Below are 15,663 nucleotides of genomic sequence, written 5' to 3'. Positions count from 1 at the left end.
AAACCCTTGAGCTTGCTGTGCTATTCGATGAGATCTGGTCTTGGTCTCCGCTCCTCAGGTCAGTCAGTTTCATGCTTTCAGGCTTTTGTGTCATCTGCTCAATGGGAGGCCGGAGAAGGGAAAATATCCAAGACCCCACCCACCCCGGACATTCTCTCTTCTCCCCCCCTCCCCCCCCATTAGGCAGAAGATACAGAAGCCTGAGAGCACGTAGCACCAGGCTCAAGGACAGCTTCTACCCCGCTGATATAAGTCTATTGAACAGTCCTCTAATACGATAAGATGGACTCCCAACCTCACAATTTACCTCATCATGGCTTTGCACCTTATTGTCTGCCTGCACTGTACTTTCTCTGTAACTGTAACACTTTATTCTGCATTCTGTTATTGCTTTTCCCTTGTACTACCCCAATGTACTGACATGATGAATTGATCTGTATGAACAGTACGCAAAACAAGTTTTTCGCTGTACCTCAGTGTATGTGACAATAATAAGCCCAGAAGGATGAGGGGGGATCTCATTGAAACCTACTGGTTACTGAAAGGCCTGGATAGAGTGGATGTGGATAGGATGCATGCATTAGTAGGAGAGTCTAGGATCCGAGGGCACAGCCTCAGAATAAAGGGACATCCTTTCAAAGCTGAGATGAGGATGGTGAATCTGTGGAATTCGTTGCCACAGAGGCCTCTGGAGGCCAAGTCATTGGGTGTATTTAAGGCAGAGATTGATAGGTTCTTGATTGGTGAGGGGGTTAAGGGTTACGGGGTGAAGATGGGAGAAGGGGGTTAAAAGAAAAATCAGCCATGATTGAATGGCAGAGCAGACTTGATGGGCTGAATGGCCTAATTCTGCCCCTATATCTTATGGTCTTATGGTTGAACAAATGGATTGTTTTCTCTGGAGCGTTGGAGGCTGAGGGGAGGCATGATAGAAATGCAGAAAATTATGAGATGCATGGTTAGGGCAGATAGAGTCTTTTTTCCAGGGTGGAAATGTCAAATACTAGAGGGCATAGGTTTGTGAGAGGGGGAAAGTTTAAAGGAGATTTACATGACGTGATTTTACACAAAGAGTGGTGGGTGCCTAGAACACGCTGCCAGGGGAGTGTGATACAATAACAACGTTTAAGATCATTTAGACAGGCACATGGATATAGACTATGTGCAGGCAGATAGGAATAGCTTGAATTGGCAACCTGGTCAGCCATCATGGGCTGAAGGGCCTGTTGGTATTGGTACTGGTTTATTATTGTCACTTGTACCAAGGTACAGTGAAAAACTTGTCTTGCATACCGATCGTACAGATCAATTCATTACACGGTTCATTGAGGTAGTACAGGGTAAAAACAATAACAGAACACAGAGTAAGGTGTCACTACTGCAGGGTAGCGCAGTGCAGGTAGACAATAGGGTGCAAGGTCATAACAAGGTAGATTGTGAGGTCAAGAGTCCATCTCATTGTACAAGGGAACCATTCAATAGTCATCACCGTGGGATAGAAGCTGTCCTTGAGCCTGGTGGTATGTGCCCTCAGGCTCTTGCCCGATGGGAGACGGGAGAAGAGAGGATGATCCGGGTGGGTGGGTCTTTGATTATGGCGGCTGCTTCACCAAGGCAGCCAGGGGTATAGCTGTTCCTCCGCTGTGCTGTTCTATGCTCTATGTTATTTCTTTCTTCCAGGAAGGACATTACCTTCAATGCAAAACAAATTCATAGTCATTAATGCCAGGCAGCATGCAGAGACCACGGTCTTTGCAATTATCCAATTATTTCCTTTGAAGGAGTCAGCTCTGAAACAGGTTTGAGATAATGTAGATCAGAATGAATATTATCATGCTGTGTTGAAATGGGCAAACCATTAAAGATTCCAAGATAGTTACCATTTCAATGGACTTAATTAGACAAGGTGAATATATCATTACTCAAACATTGTTAAAGTACAATGCTTTTGTGCATTGGACCATGCAAGAAAATAACTGGGGCCTCAGGCTATTGGGAGTTCACTTCTAATGAGTACTAATGGCTACAATCTTTAGCAGAGGAGAGTGAGGTTTACTGTGATGAACTGTGACTATTGAACCACATAGAATGCACAAGGCAGACCACTGGGGCTATCAAAATACGCAGAGGTTCTGCCGATGCTGGACTCTGGAGCAACACACACAAAATGCTGAAGGAACTCGGCAGGTCAGGCAGCATCTGTGGAGGGAAATAAACAGTCTTGAAGCTTTGGGTCGAGACCCTTAACGTCGACTGTTTGTTTCTCTCCATAGATGCTGTAGGACCTCCTGAGTTCCTCCAGTATTTTGTGTGTGTTGCCACTGGGGCTAGCTTCTAACTGCTCCACAGTCTCACACCATCAGCTTATCCTTCCAACTCTCCCACTATGTGGTGCTCTCCAGGTAGGACATTTGCAAATAATTATGTAGGTAAGTCATGCGACTATGTCACATAATGATGTCAATATGACACAAACATTACATGCTAGGAAAAAATATAATAAAAAGCCTGACATACTTAGTTGTTGCCATTAGACTGTGGAGGTACACACCACTTGGTCTTAATCAGAGTCATAGTCACAGAGCCATACAGCACAGAAATAGGCCCTTCAGCCCAACTCGTCCAACCCGACTGTGTTGCCCAGCGAGCTAGTCCCATCTGCCCGTGTTTGGCCCATGGCCCTCTAAACCTCTCAGGCAAGGTAGTGTAGCGGTTAGCGTAACGCTAGTACAGCGCCATTGACCCAGGTTCAATTCCTGCCGTTGTCTGTAAGGAGCTTGTACACTCTCCCCAAGTCCGCGTGGGTTTCCTCCGGGTGCTCCGGTTTCCTCCCACATTCCAAAGACGTACAGGTTAGAAAGTTATGGGCATGTTATGTTGATGCCGGAAGTGTGGCGACACTTGTGGGCTGCCCCCCAGAACACTCTATGCAAAAAAAGATGCATTTCACTGTGTGTTTCGATATACATGTGACTAATAAAGATATCTTATCCATGTACTTACCTAGATGGCTATTAAACGTTGCTAATGTGCCCGCCTCAACCACTATTCCTGGCAGCTCATTCCAAATACGCACCACCCTTTGTGTGAAGAAGCGATCTCTCGCCTCTGATCTTAAACCTATGCCCTCTTGTTTTTAGCATCCCATCCCCGGGAAAAAGACTATGTGCTTTCACCCTGTCTATGCCCCTCATGATCTTATATACATTATATACTTACCTACAGGAATACTCTTGTACTTAAGCCTTTCCAGCTAAGTTCACAGCCTTGTAGAGCTGCTGCCTCATTGCTCCAGTGATCTGGGTTCAATCATGACCTCAGCTGCTGTCCGTGTGCAGTTTGCACGTTCTCCCTGTGACCACGTGTGTTTTCCCCGGGGCAGATAGGTTAACTAGCAGCTCTAAATCACTCCTAATGTCCAGGTGAGTGGTAGGATCTGAGGCGGAGTTGATGGGAATGTGGAGAGAATAGGTGTAGGGAAAACTGGTATCAGGATCAAAATTCCCTGAGAGCTGGCATAGGCTTGATGGGCCAAATGGCCTCCATCTGTGCCAAGAGTCATAGAGTGGTACAGCACGGAAACAGGCCCTTCAGCCCAACTCGTCCATGCTGACCAAGGTGTCCACCTAAGCTAATGCCACTTGCCTGGTGTTAGCCCATACCCCTCTAAACTTTTCCTGTCCATGTGAATCCCCACGGCATCCGATGACCCTGTGATCTCTGTCTTGCAGGCCGATGTCCGAACATCCATCAAGAGAATGAACGCTCGTAAGGCGTTAGGCCCCAGTGATGTACTTGCAGGGTACTGAAAATCTGTGCCGACCAACTGGCTGGAGTGTTCAAGGACATCTTCAACCTCTCATTATTGTGGTCTGAGGTTCCCACCCGCTTCAAAAAGGCAGCAATCATACTGGTGCCCAAGAAGAGCAGAGTGAGCTGCCTCAACTCACACCAGTCCTCACTGAAGGGTCAGCAGTGGAAAGGGTGAGCAGCTTCAAGTTCCTGGGTGTCAACATCTCAGAGGATCTATCCTGGGCCCAATACCTTGATGCAATCACAAAGAAGGCACATCAGTGGCTTTAATTTATTAGGAGTTTGAGGAGATTTGGTATATCACCAAAGACTCTTGCAAATTTCTATAGGTGCATGATGGAGAGCATTCTGACTGGTTGCATCACTACCTGGTATGGAGGCTCCAATGCACAGGATTGCGAGAGGCTGCAGAGGGTTGTAGACTCAGCCAGTTCCATCACAGGCACGTCCCTTCCCGCCATCGAGGGCATCTTCAAGAAGTGGCGCCTCTATCATTAAGGACCCTTACATCTGGGACACACCCTCTTCTTGTTACTACCATCAAGGAGGAGGTACAGGAGCCTGAAGACCCAAACTCAATGATTCAGGAACAGCTTCTTCCCCTCCGCCATCAGATTTCTGAACAGTCCATGAACCCATGAACACTACCTCATTGTTTCTTTTTTTGCACTATTTTATTTATTTTTGTAATTTGTGGAACAACAAATTTCAACAAAAATTAACTAATTAGCCAATCACTTATTAACTAACAATTAGCTGACTTAGCTCAAGTTCCTGCAAGTAAGACTCACAAACAGGCAAGGAGACTCACTTCTTTTCAATTCTCCCGCTCTCGCTCCAAGTCGCCAACTCCTTAGCCTCCGCCTCTTCTCGCCGAAGCTTCAAACCAAGGCATCAGCTCCCCACTGGCACAGTCCAACAATGGCTGCTCCAAAATGGCTGAACAACAAATTGCAGAACAACCACAGAGCAACAAGTTTCACGTCATATGTCAGTGATAATAAACCTGATTCTGATACTTATCAAGATGCCTTTTAAAAGTTGTTATTCGACCTGTATCAACTGCTTTCTCTGGCAGCTTGGTCCATATACACAACATTCTCTGTGTGAAGAAGTTGTCCCTCTGTCTCTCTCAGGTGGTTCCTTTGGATCAAGGATGACTTGCTCCCACTCTTGTTCCATAGGTGCTGGGATGGCTGATGAGACCAGTACCCTCTGTGGAACAATGGACACACAAGCATCTTGAGTATGGCATCACCATAAGGTGGAAATGATGGCCTCAGGTACTGACAAGCTTCATAGGCAGCATGTAGTGTATAACAATATCACTCACAGCTAGTGTGGAACAGATGGAAATGTTTTTCCTGGCCAACAATAATCTTGGGAAGGAGAACAATGCAGTGTGAGTGTTAAAGGAAGTGATTTTACTCACAGAAATCAGGAGCCATTTGAGAAAGGAGAGAGCTACGAATTGGCAGCAGAGGGGAGGGGAGAAACGGTGAGTGGTTACATTGTCCTGTTGAAAGACCCAGATGTGGAAGACAGGTAGGCAGGGTGGTGAAGAAGGTGTTTGGCATGCTTGCCTTCATCAGTCAGAGCACTGAGTGCAGGAGTTCAGACATCATGTGACAACGGTACAAGACGTTGGTGAGAGTGTTGTGCACAGTAGTGTAGTGGTTAGCGTAACGCTATTACAGCGCCAGCGACCCGGGTTCAATTCCGGCCGCTGTCTGTAAGGAGTTTGTACGTTCTCCCCGTGTCTGCGTGGGTTTCCTCTGGGTGCTCTGGTTTCCTCCCACATTCCAAAGACGTATGGGTTAGGAAGTTGTGGGCGTGCTATGTTGGTGCCGGAAGCGTGGCGACACTTGCGGGCTGCCCCCCAGGACACTCTATGCAAAAGATGCATTTCACTGTGTATTTCGATGTAAATGCGATTAATAAAGATATCTTAAACAGTTCTGGTCCTTGGCTGGAAAGGGTGCAGAAAAGATTCATGAGGATGTTACCGGGACTGTTATAAGGACAGACTGCGTAGACTGGGACTTTTTCCCCGAGTGTAGGAAGCTGAGGGGTGACCTTATAGGGGTTTATAAAATCATGAACGGCATAGATAAAGTGAATGACCACGTCTTTTTCCCAGGATAAGGGAGTCTACAAGCGGGTATAGGTTTAAGGTGAGAGGGGAAAGATTTAAAAGGGAGCTGAGGGGCAACTTTTTCACACAGGGGGTGTTGGATATGTGGAACAAGCTGCCAGAGCAAGTGATAGAGGTGTTTGGCCCATATCTCTCTAAACCTTTCCTATCCATGTACCTGCCTAATGTTTAAAAGACACTTGGACAGGCACTGGTATTGGTTTATTATTGTCACTTGTACCGAGGTACAGTGAAAAACTTGTCTTGCATACCGATCGTACAGGTCAATTCATTACACAGTGCAGTTACATTGAGTTAGTACAGAGTGCATTGAGGTGGTACAGGTAAGAACAACACCAGTACAAAGTGTCAGTACAGAGTAAAGTGTCAAGTACAGAGTAAAGTGTACATGGATAGGAAAGGTTTAGAGGGATGTGGGCCCAATACAGGCAAATGGTATCAGCTCAGGTGGGCATCTTGGTCAATACGGACGAGTTGGGCCAAAGGGCTTGTTTCTGTGCTGCATAACTCTAGGACTCTGTGACTCTAATATTATTCTGTAGCTGAGGACTATCACTTTTACGGTAAAGGGAATTTAGACAGGTACATGGATAGGATAGGTTTGGAAGATGCCTGATTAAACTAATCCGTTCTGTCTACACAATCTCTATATCCCTCCATTCCCCACACATTCACATGACTCTTAGACGCCTCCATCCTATCTGCCTTCACCAACACCCCTGGCAGCACACTCCAGGCACCCACCATCTCTGAGTAAAAAACCTGTCTCACACACCTCCTTTGAACTTACCGCCTCTCACCTTAAATGCATGCCCTCTAGTATTAGACATTTTGACCTTGGGGAAATAGATATCGGCTGTCTATCTAAGCCTCTCATAAACTTATAAACTTCCATCAGGTCGCCCCTCAGCCTCTGTCGCTCCAGAGAAAACAAACCAACTTTGTCCAACCTCTCCTTCTAGTACATGCCCTCTAATCCAGGCAGCGTCCTGGTAAACCTCTTCTGCACCCTCTCCAAAGCCTCCACATCCTTCCTGTAATGGGGCGACCAGAACTGAATGCAATACTCCAGGTGCGGCTTAACTAGTGTTTTATAAAGATGCAACATAACTTCCCGACTCTTGACCTCAATGCCTCAACTAATAAAGCATACCATATGAGAGGAAACTATCCCACTTGACCTGACTGAGTCACGGAACTTCCAGGATAACCTGTTTTTGCAAGGGAAAAGAAAGTCATGAATAATAGCCCAGTTTTGTGTCGATAACAGCTGCAGAACCTCATGGCTCCAGCACATCCCTCACTGCTGTTACGATCAAGTCTACGAGCAGCAGCTAACCCTCTAATGAATGAGGTGCCAACCGGGGAAGTTGAGGCAAAGATCCACATAAGTGCAGGAAACACTCAGCAGGTCAGGCAGCATCCGCTGCTCAGGCCTCCAGCCTGAGAAACAACCCTCTACCACCACCCTCTGTGTGAAAACGTTGTCCCTCATGTCCCTTTTAAGTCTTTCCTCTCTCAATTTAAACCTTTACCATCTCGTTTTGGACTCCCCTACCATAGAATATAGATCAAAGAACAGTACAGTGCAGGAAGAGGCCCTTCGGCCCACAGTGTTGGTGCTGAACACGATGCTGAATTAAACTAAATTCCTTCTGCCTGTACATGATCCATATCCCTCCATTCCCTACATTTTCCTGTGTCTATCTAGCATCCTGTTAACCACCACTATTGTATCTGCTTCCGCCACCACCCCTGGCAGCCTGTTCCAGGCACCCACCACTCTCTGTGTAAAAAAACTTGCCCCACACATCTCCTGTAAACTTTCCCCCTCTCACCTTAAAGTGCACGTCCTCTAGTTTTTGACATTGCTACCCTAGGAAAAAGACTCTGGCTGTCTACCCTATCCATGCCTCTCATAATTTGATAAAGTTCTATTAGGTCTCCCCTCACTCCAGAGAAAACAACCCAAGTTTGTCCAGCCTCTCCTTTTAGTTCATTCCCTGGGGAAAAGACTTTGGCTATTCACCTTATATTCCACAGGACATGTGCTAAATCAGAGCTCAGTGATTCTACAACTGGTTAAAACGCTGCAGTCCTTCCATATGTGGTCATGAAATGGTGATTGACAATGAAATAACCCTTGAGAGCAGAAAGCTCCAAGAACATCCCCATTCTGGCGTACCCTGGGATGTGACAAGGCAGAAGCCTTCATAATCATGTTCAGCTGGGAATGTTATGTGGATGTTCCACTTCGGCTTATTCCAGAGATCCCCACTATCATAGGAGCCAGTGTCCAGCCAAGTTGACTTACTCCATCTGTTAGCAAGCGACAGCTGAGAGCACTGGATCCAGCAAAGGTTTGCAACCAAGCGCACACTTGGCTGTAGCATCAAAGGTTTGTGCTCCAGAGTTAGTCCCAGCTCCAGCTGGGCCATTCTGGACTGGTCTGGTACTGTGCCAGCAACGGAGAAAACTTAAACAACAGCAGAAAACGCAGTGGATACTCAGCAGATCAGGTGGCATCTGTGGAGAGAGAAACAGATTGATGTTTCACCTCCACAGATTCTGCCTGGCCTGCTTTATTATATCAGAATTCCAGCATGTAGAAGCCATGGGCAAGAAAGCTCACCAGCGCCTCTACTTCCTCAGGAGGCTAAAGAAATTTGGCATATCCCCTTTGACCCTCGCCAATTTTTATCGATGCACCATAGAAAGCATCCTATCGCTTTGGTACGGCAACTGCTCTGCCTGGGACCACAAGAAACTGCAGATAGTTGTGGACACAGCCCAGCGTGTCATGGACACGAGCCTCCACTCCTTGGACTCTGTCTATACTTCTCACTGCCCTGGGAAAGTATCTTTTCCCCATTATTGAGCAATCCAATACCAGAGGGCATGCAATGAAGATATCTTTATTAGTCACATGTACATCGAAACACAGGGTGAAATGCATCTTTTGTGTAGAGTGTTCTGGGGGCAGCCCGCAAGTGTCACCACGCTTCTGTTGCCAACATAGCATGCCCACAACTTCCTAACCCGTATGTCTTTGGAATGTGGGAGGAAACCGGAGGACCCGGAGGAAACCCACGCAGACACGGGGAGAACATAAGGTGAGAGGGGGCAGGTTCAGAACAGACATGAGGGGTAGGTTTTTTACTGAGAGTGTGGTGGATGCCTGGATTGTGTTGCCTGATAGGGTGGTGGAGACAAATTCTTTGGGGGCTTTTAAGAGGGGCTTGGATGGGCACATGAATGAGAGGAAAATGGGAGGGATCTGGGCATTCTGTAGGTAGGAGGTATTAGCTATGTCGGTACAACATTGTGGGCTGAAGGGCCTGTTCCGTGCTGTACTGTTCTATGTTCCATGTTCTATGAAAACAGCCAACATAATCAAGGATCCCACCCACCCAGGCATCCTCTCTTCTCCCCCCTTCCTTCAGGCAGAAGATACAAAAGCCTGAAAGCACTGACCACCAGGCTCAAGGACCGATTCTATTCTGCCTTCATAAGACTCTTGAACAGACCACGTACGCTAATGATGGCTCTTGACCTCACAACCTTCGTCATGGCCCTTGCACCTTATTGTCTGCCTGCACTTCACTTTCTCTGCAACTGTAACACTATATTCTCCATTATTTTTGCTTTTCCTTTGTACTACCTCGATGTACTGATATTTTGACATGAACTGTATAGATGGCATGCAATTCAAAGTTTTTCACTGTATCTCAGTACATGAATAATAAACCAACTACCAAGTACCTGCAGTTTTTTTCTTTTGCTATTCAGTATCGAAAGTTGCCAGGCCATGTCCTGCTCACTAAAAAGCAGGAAGAATCCACTTCAACACAATCAGTCCACTTGCAAAGCGATAGAAGCCATTATCAATGGTACCAGTAAGCAGAGAAACAAAGGACTGCAGATGCTGGAATCTAGATGAAACACACGATGACACTGGAGGAACACAGCAGGCCAGGCAGCATCCGTGGAGAAAAGCAGGCGGTCAACGTTTTGAGTCAGGGCAATTCTTCAGGACAGACCGAACACAGACTAGGTGACCGTTTCGCAGAACACCTGCGCTCTGTCCGTAACCGCGATCTGCATCTCCCTGTTGCCGGTCACTTCAACTGATATGTCAGTCCTCGGCCTCCTCCACCGCCAGGAGAATTCCAAGCGCAAACTGGAGGAACAGCACCTCATTTTCCGTCTTGGAACCTTGCAGCCTAACGGCATGAACATTGAATTCTCCCACTTCTAACACCACACACCTCCCCCCCCCCCCCACAATCCCCCCCAACCGTGTTTCTTCTTCCCTTTCCTAGCCTACTTCTCTTTTTACTACCTCCTTTTTTCCACCTCATCTTTGACCCATCCCCCAGGGGATCTGCTCTCCCCTCTCCCTATCACTATCTTTTGCCTGCATCTACCTATCACCACCCTGTGCCCACCCCGCCTCCCCTCTTTTGTCCACCTATCACTGCTCTGCTTCTCCCTCTTATATATTGGGCTTCCCCCTTTCCTATCTTCAGTCCTGAAGAAGGGTCCTGACCCGAAACGTTGACCGTCTGCTTTTCTCCACGGATGCTGCCTGGCCTGCTGAGTTCCTCCAGCGATTTTGTATCAGTAAGCGGCGCTGGGTCCCCGACGACCAACTCACTGGTTCCTGGTTTGGGTTTCGCTGGGACCACTTGAGTCCAGGCCACATCACAGCCTTGGTGCCCGCAGAGCCCAATTCCAGAGATGAGGTGAGAGTAACTGCCTTGGGACTGACGATAGGAGACAGAAGGCTGTGGTGGAGGGTTGTACTTCCGACTGGAGGCCTGTGACCAGCAGTGTGCCGCAGGGATCAGTGCTGGCTCTGTTGCTGTTCATCATCTATGATTTGGATGAGAACGTAGGTGACGTGGATAGTAAGTTTGCGGATTGCACTAAAATTGGTGGTCTAGTGGACAGTGATAATGGTTACCTGAGATTGGGATCTTGATCAACTGGGTCAGTGGGCCGAGGAATGGGAGATTTCGTGGAGTTTCATTCAGATAAATGCGAGGTGTTGCGTTTTCCCAAGACAAACCAGGACAGGACTTCCACAGTAAATGAAAGGGCCCGAGAGAATATTGTGGAACGGAGAGATCCTGGGGTGCAGGTGCATAGTTCCTTCAAGCAGTGACACAGGAAGACAGAGTGGTGAAGGAGGCATTCGGCACACTTGCCTTCATTGGTCAGAATGTTGAGTACAGGAGTCGGGAGACACAGGACGTGGCAGATACTGGAAGCCAGAGCAACCCCAAAAGCACAGGAGGAACTCAGCGGGTCAGGCAGCGTCTGTGGAGGGAAATGAGCAGTTGATATTTTGGGCTGGGTTGGATTGGGAATTCAGGATCTCGACCTGAAATGTCAACTGTCCGTTTCCCTCCACAGATGCTGCCTGACCCGTTGAGTTCCTCCATTGCTTTTGGTTTTGCTACAGGAGTTGGGACATTATGTTACCGGGACTGGAGGATTTGGTTTGTAAGGAGAGGCTGGATACGTTAATAGTATTAGATACTCTTAGATAGACACATGGATGATGGAGAAATGAGGGGCTATGTGAGAGGGAAGGGTTAGGTAGATCTTAGAGCAGGATAAAATGCCGGCACAGCATTGTGGGCTGAATGGCCTTTACTGTGCTGTAGTGTTCTATGTTCTATTTTCCCTGGAGCACAGGAGGTGGAGGGGTGACCTTAAAGAGGTTTATAAAATCATGGGGATCATAGATTGAATAGCCAACATCTTTTCCCCAGGGTAGGGCAGTCCATAATGAGAGGGCATAGGTTTAAAGTGAGAGGGGAAAGATTTAAAGGGGAACTGAGGGGCAAGTTTTTCACACAGTGTGTGGTGAGTATATGAATGAGTAGTCAGAGGAATGGTAGACGCACATACAGTAACGGCACTTAAAAGGCATTTGAACGGATACAAATATGGATAGGAAAGGTTTAGAGGCTTTGGGGAGTGTTAGCAGGTGAGCCAGGATACTCAGTCTCTCATCTGTATTTATGTAGCTGGCCCAGTTAAGTTTCTGGACATAGTGATCCCCAGGATAGAGTCATAGAGCAATGCAGCACAGATAATAGGCCCTTCGGCCCAACGAGTCCATGCCGACCATTGTCCCCACCCATCTAGTCGCAATTTCCTGCGTTCGGCCCATATCCCTCCAAGCCCTGCCCCTCCATGTACTTCTTAGGTGATACTATTGTACCTGCCTCAACCACTTCCTCTGGCAGCTCGTTCCATATACTCACCACCCTCTGTGTGAAAAAATTTTCCCTCAGGTCCCTTTTAAGTCTTTCCCCTCTCGCCCTAAATCTAGTTTTGGACTCCCCTACCCTGGGGAAAAGACTGCTGTCATCCACCTTGTCTATGCCCCTCATGATTTTATACCCTCTATAAGATCGCCCCGCATTCTCCTGTGCTCCAAGGAATAAAGATCCAGCCTGGCCAACCTCTCCCCGTAACCCAGGCCCTCTAGTCCTGGCAACATCCTCGTAAATCCACATCTTTCCTATAACAGGGTGACCGAAACTGCACACAGTACTCCTAGTGCAGCCTCACCAATAACTTATACAACTGCAACGTAATAACCCAACTCCTATACCCAGTGCCCTGACTGATGAAGACCAGTGTGCCAAACACCTTCTTCGCCACCCTGTCTACCTGTGATGCCACTTTCAATGAACTATGCATTTGTACTCCTAGGTCCTTCTGTTCCATTACACTCCCCAATGCCCTACCAATCACAGTATAAGTCCTACGCTGGTTTGACTTTCCAGAATGCATCACCTCACACTTATCTGTATTGAAGTCCATTTGCCACTCCTCGGCCCACTTCCTAAACCGATCAAGTGACCTAACTGAATTTGAAGGTCAGTGAGAGGGTCCATGACGGTAAGACCATCGAATGTCAAGGGTAAATGGTTGAGGTGGTGGAGGTGGTCATTGCTTGGCATCTTGGTGAGGTCAGAGCTGTGTTCCTGGCAAAGCCCAAACTGGACACGAGAGAACAGGTTAATGATGAGCAAACACCATTTGTTAGCAATGTTACGGACTCAGTGAAAGTCCCTTTAAGATAGAGAGTGTGTGTGTGTGTGTGTGTGGGGCGTGCTTACGTCAATAGAAGATAAAGGACGTAATGACGTTGTTGAAGAAGTCAGAAGAAGAAGGAGAGAGAGAGAGAAGGGAGAGAGACACCAGCCTGCTTGTTTTCTCTATCGATGGATGAGAAACAATAACTGTGTTTGCCACTGAAATCCATGTATGGAAGTTGGAAGTAATCCGGTGGAGTTCACTTTGTTGCTGACCTGTAGAAGGAAACAGGTATTTGTATGTGGACGACCACGGTTCGGATGCTTTTCGGGGTGAGGAAGTCACTACCGAGTAAACACTGAAGTGTCGTTTGGGTTCCATCGTGGAACATTTGGATTTCGTATGTACTCTCTCTATGTTTTTCTACATCTACATCTTATCTTCAGACAACGGTGGTTGTTGAAGAAGCCCTTGCTCATGTTTCACCTTATGGCTTGCGGACCTGAACTTTAAGAACCATTCAGGAACTGGGAGTTTTGGACTTTGTCACACACACACACACGACGAGTTTAGTTTTGGGGATAACGTTCGAGGTTTAACATTTTTGAATTCTAACATACTAACATTTTTACTTTTATTTTACGTATTATCATAAGTAGTGATTAATAAAATAGTTTTTAACACTAAATCATGCTCAGTGTGTTTCTTTTGTTGCTGGTTCGTGACAGCAATGTGACATGATTGAGAGGTGACTGAGTCGGTGGTAATTAGCCAGATTAGATTTGCCCTGCTATGTGAGGACAAATCTGGAACCAAGTGGTCCCAGTTCAACCCAAACTGGGATTAACTGGTGGAAAATGCCACGGAAAGTGCAAGTCAAAGAAGATAGTCCTGCAGAATCAGCCTGATACTGGGGAATGCCTTCCTTTTCCAGACCAGCATGTGGTGTTTCCAGTTGGCCCACTAGATGGGGATATGGTCAACATTTTGGTGAGGCATCAAACCAGTCACAGAAGGCAAGAAGTATTGGTATTGGTTTATTATTGTTACTTGTACCAAGGTACAGTGAAAAACTTGTCTTGCATAACGATCGTACAGGTCAATTCATTACACAGTGCAGCTACATTGAGTTAGTACAGAGTGCATCGATGCAGTGCAGATAAAAACAATAACAATACGGAGTAAAGTGTCACAGCTACAGAGAAAGTGCCGTGCAATAAGGTGCAAGGTCACAACAAGGTAGATCGTGAGGTCATAGTCCAGCTCATCCTATAAGGGAACTGTTCAGTAGTCTTATCACAGTGGGGTCGAAGCTGTCCTTAAGTCTGGTGGTACGTGCCCTCAGGCTCCTGTATCTTCTACCTGATGGAAGAGGAGAGAAGAGAGAATGACCCGGGTGGGTGGGGTCTTTGATTATGCTGGCTGCTTCACCAAGGCAGCGAGAGGTATAGACAGAGTCCAAGGAGGGGAGGCTGGTGTCCGTGATGCGCTGGGCTGTGCCCACAACTCTCTGCAGTTTCTTGCGGTCCTGGGCAGAGCAGTTGCCGTACCAAGCCGTGATGCATCCAGATAGGATGCTTTCGATGGTGTATTGATAAAAGTTGGTGAAAGTCAAAGGGGACAAACCAAATTTCTTTAGCCTCCTGAAGAAGTAGAGGCACTGGTGAGCTTTCTTGGCCGTGGCATCTACGTGGTTGGACCAGGACAGGCTATTGGTGATGTTCACTCCCAGGAACTTGAAGCTCTCAACCCTCTCGACCTCTGCACCATTGACGTAGACAGGCGCATGTACACCACCCCCTTTCCTGAAGTCAATAGAGGGAATAAAGTGCACAGAGGGAATCAGAACCAGGTTTATTATCACTGACATATGATGTGAAATTTGTTGTTTTGCAGTAGCAGTACAGTGCAAAGCTCTGTGGGCTACTTCTCAAGTCTTTTGGCGATCGGGGGAGGCTGACGGGAGCAGGCAATGTGATGGCTGGAAGCTCCTGGTCAAGAACCGGCAGGAAAGCGGTGAATACCTGACTCAGTCGCTCGACTTTTGGACAGAAGCAGGAAAGTTGTTCGGTAGCAGCAACTTTCGAAGCCTACAGATGTGCAGAATTAGAGGAAAAGAGAAGAGAATTGAAAGAGGCAGCAACGACCAAAGCCCGATCTGCCACCTGGAACTACCTGTCCTGAATGCGGAAGAACTTTCAGAGCCAAGATTGGACTCATAAGCCACTTGAGAGCCCATAAATAGATCAATGGAACGAAGACCATCATCCTTGACCTCGAGGGATAGCCACCACGACGACAGTGCAAAGACATAAAAATCTATAAATTACAAAAATAAACAAATTTGCTGTCCTGCAGTCATCTGACACCTCACCTGTGGCCAGAGGATATATTAAAATCTCTGCCAGAGCCACAGCAATCTCTCCCCTCGCCTGCCACCACAACCTGAAATACCGCCCCCCGCCTCGTACCACCAAGCTTGTGGAATTATCGAGACACAGGAGACTGCAGATGCTGGAATCCGGAGCAACAAACAATCTGCCGGAGGAACACAGCGGATTAAGCGACACCTGTGGGAGGAAAGGAATTGTCAATGTTTCGGGTCGAAACCCTGCGTCAGGACTGAGGGTGGAGAG

Source organism: Pristis pectinata, chromosome 7 (assembly GCF_009764475.1).
Source record: "Pristis pectinata isolate sPriPec2 chromosome 7, sPriPec2.1.pri, whole genome shotgun sequence".
Taxonomy (NCBI): domain Eukaryota; kingdom Metazoa; phylum Chordata; class Chondrichthyes; order Rhinopristiformes; family Pristidae; genus Pristis; species Pristis pectinata.
The sequence above is the reverse complement of the archived record's forward strand: the minus strand, read 5'-3'. Positions refer to the sequence as shown.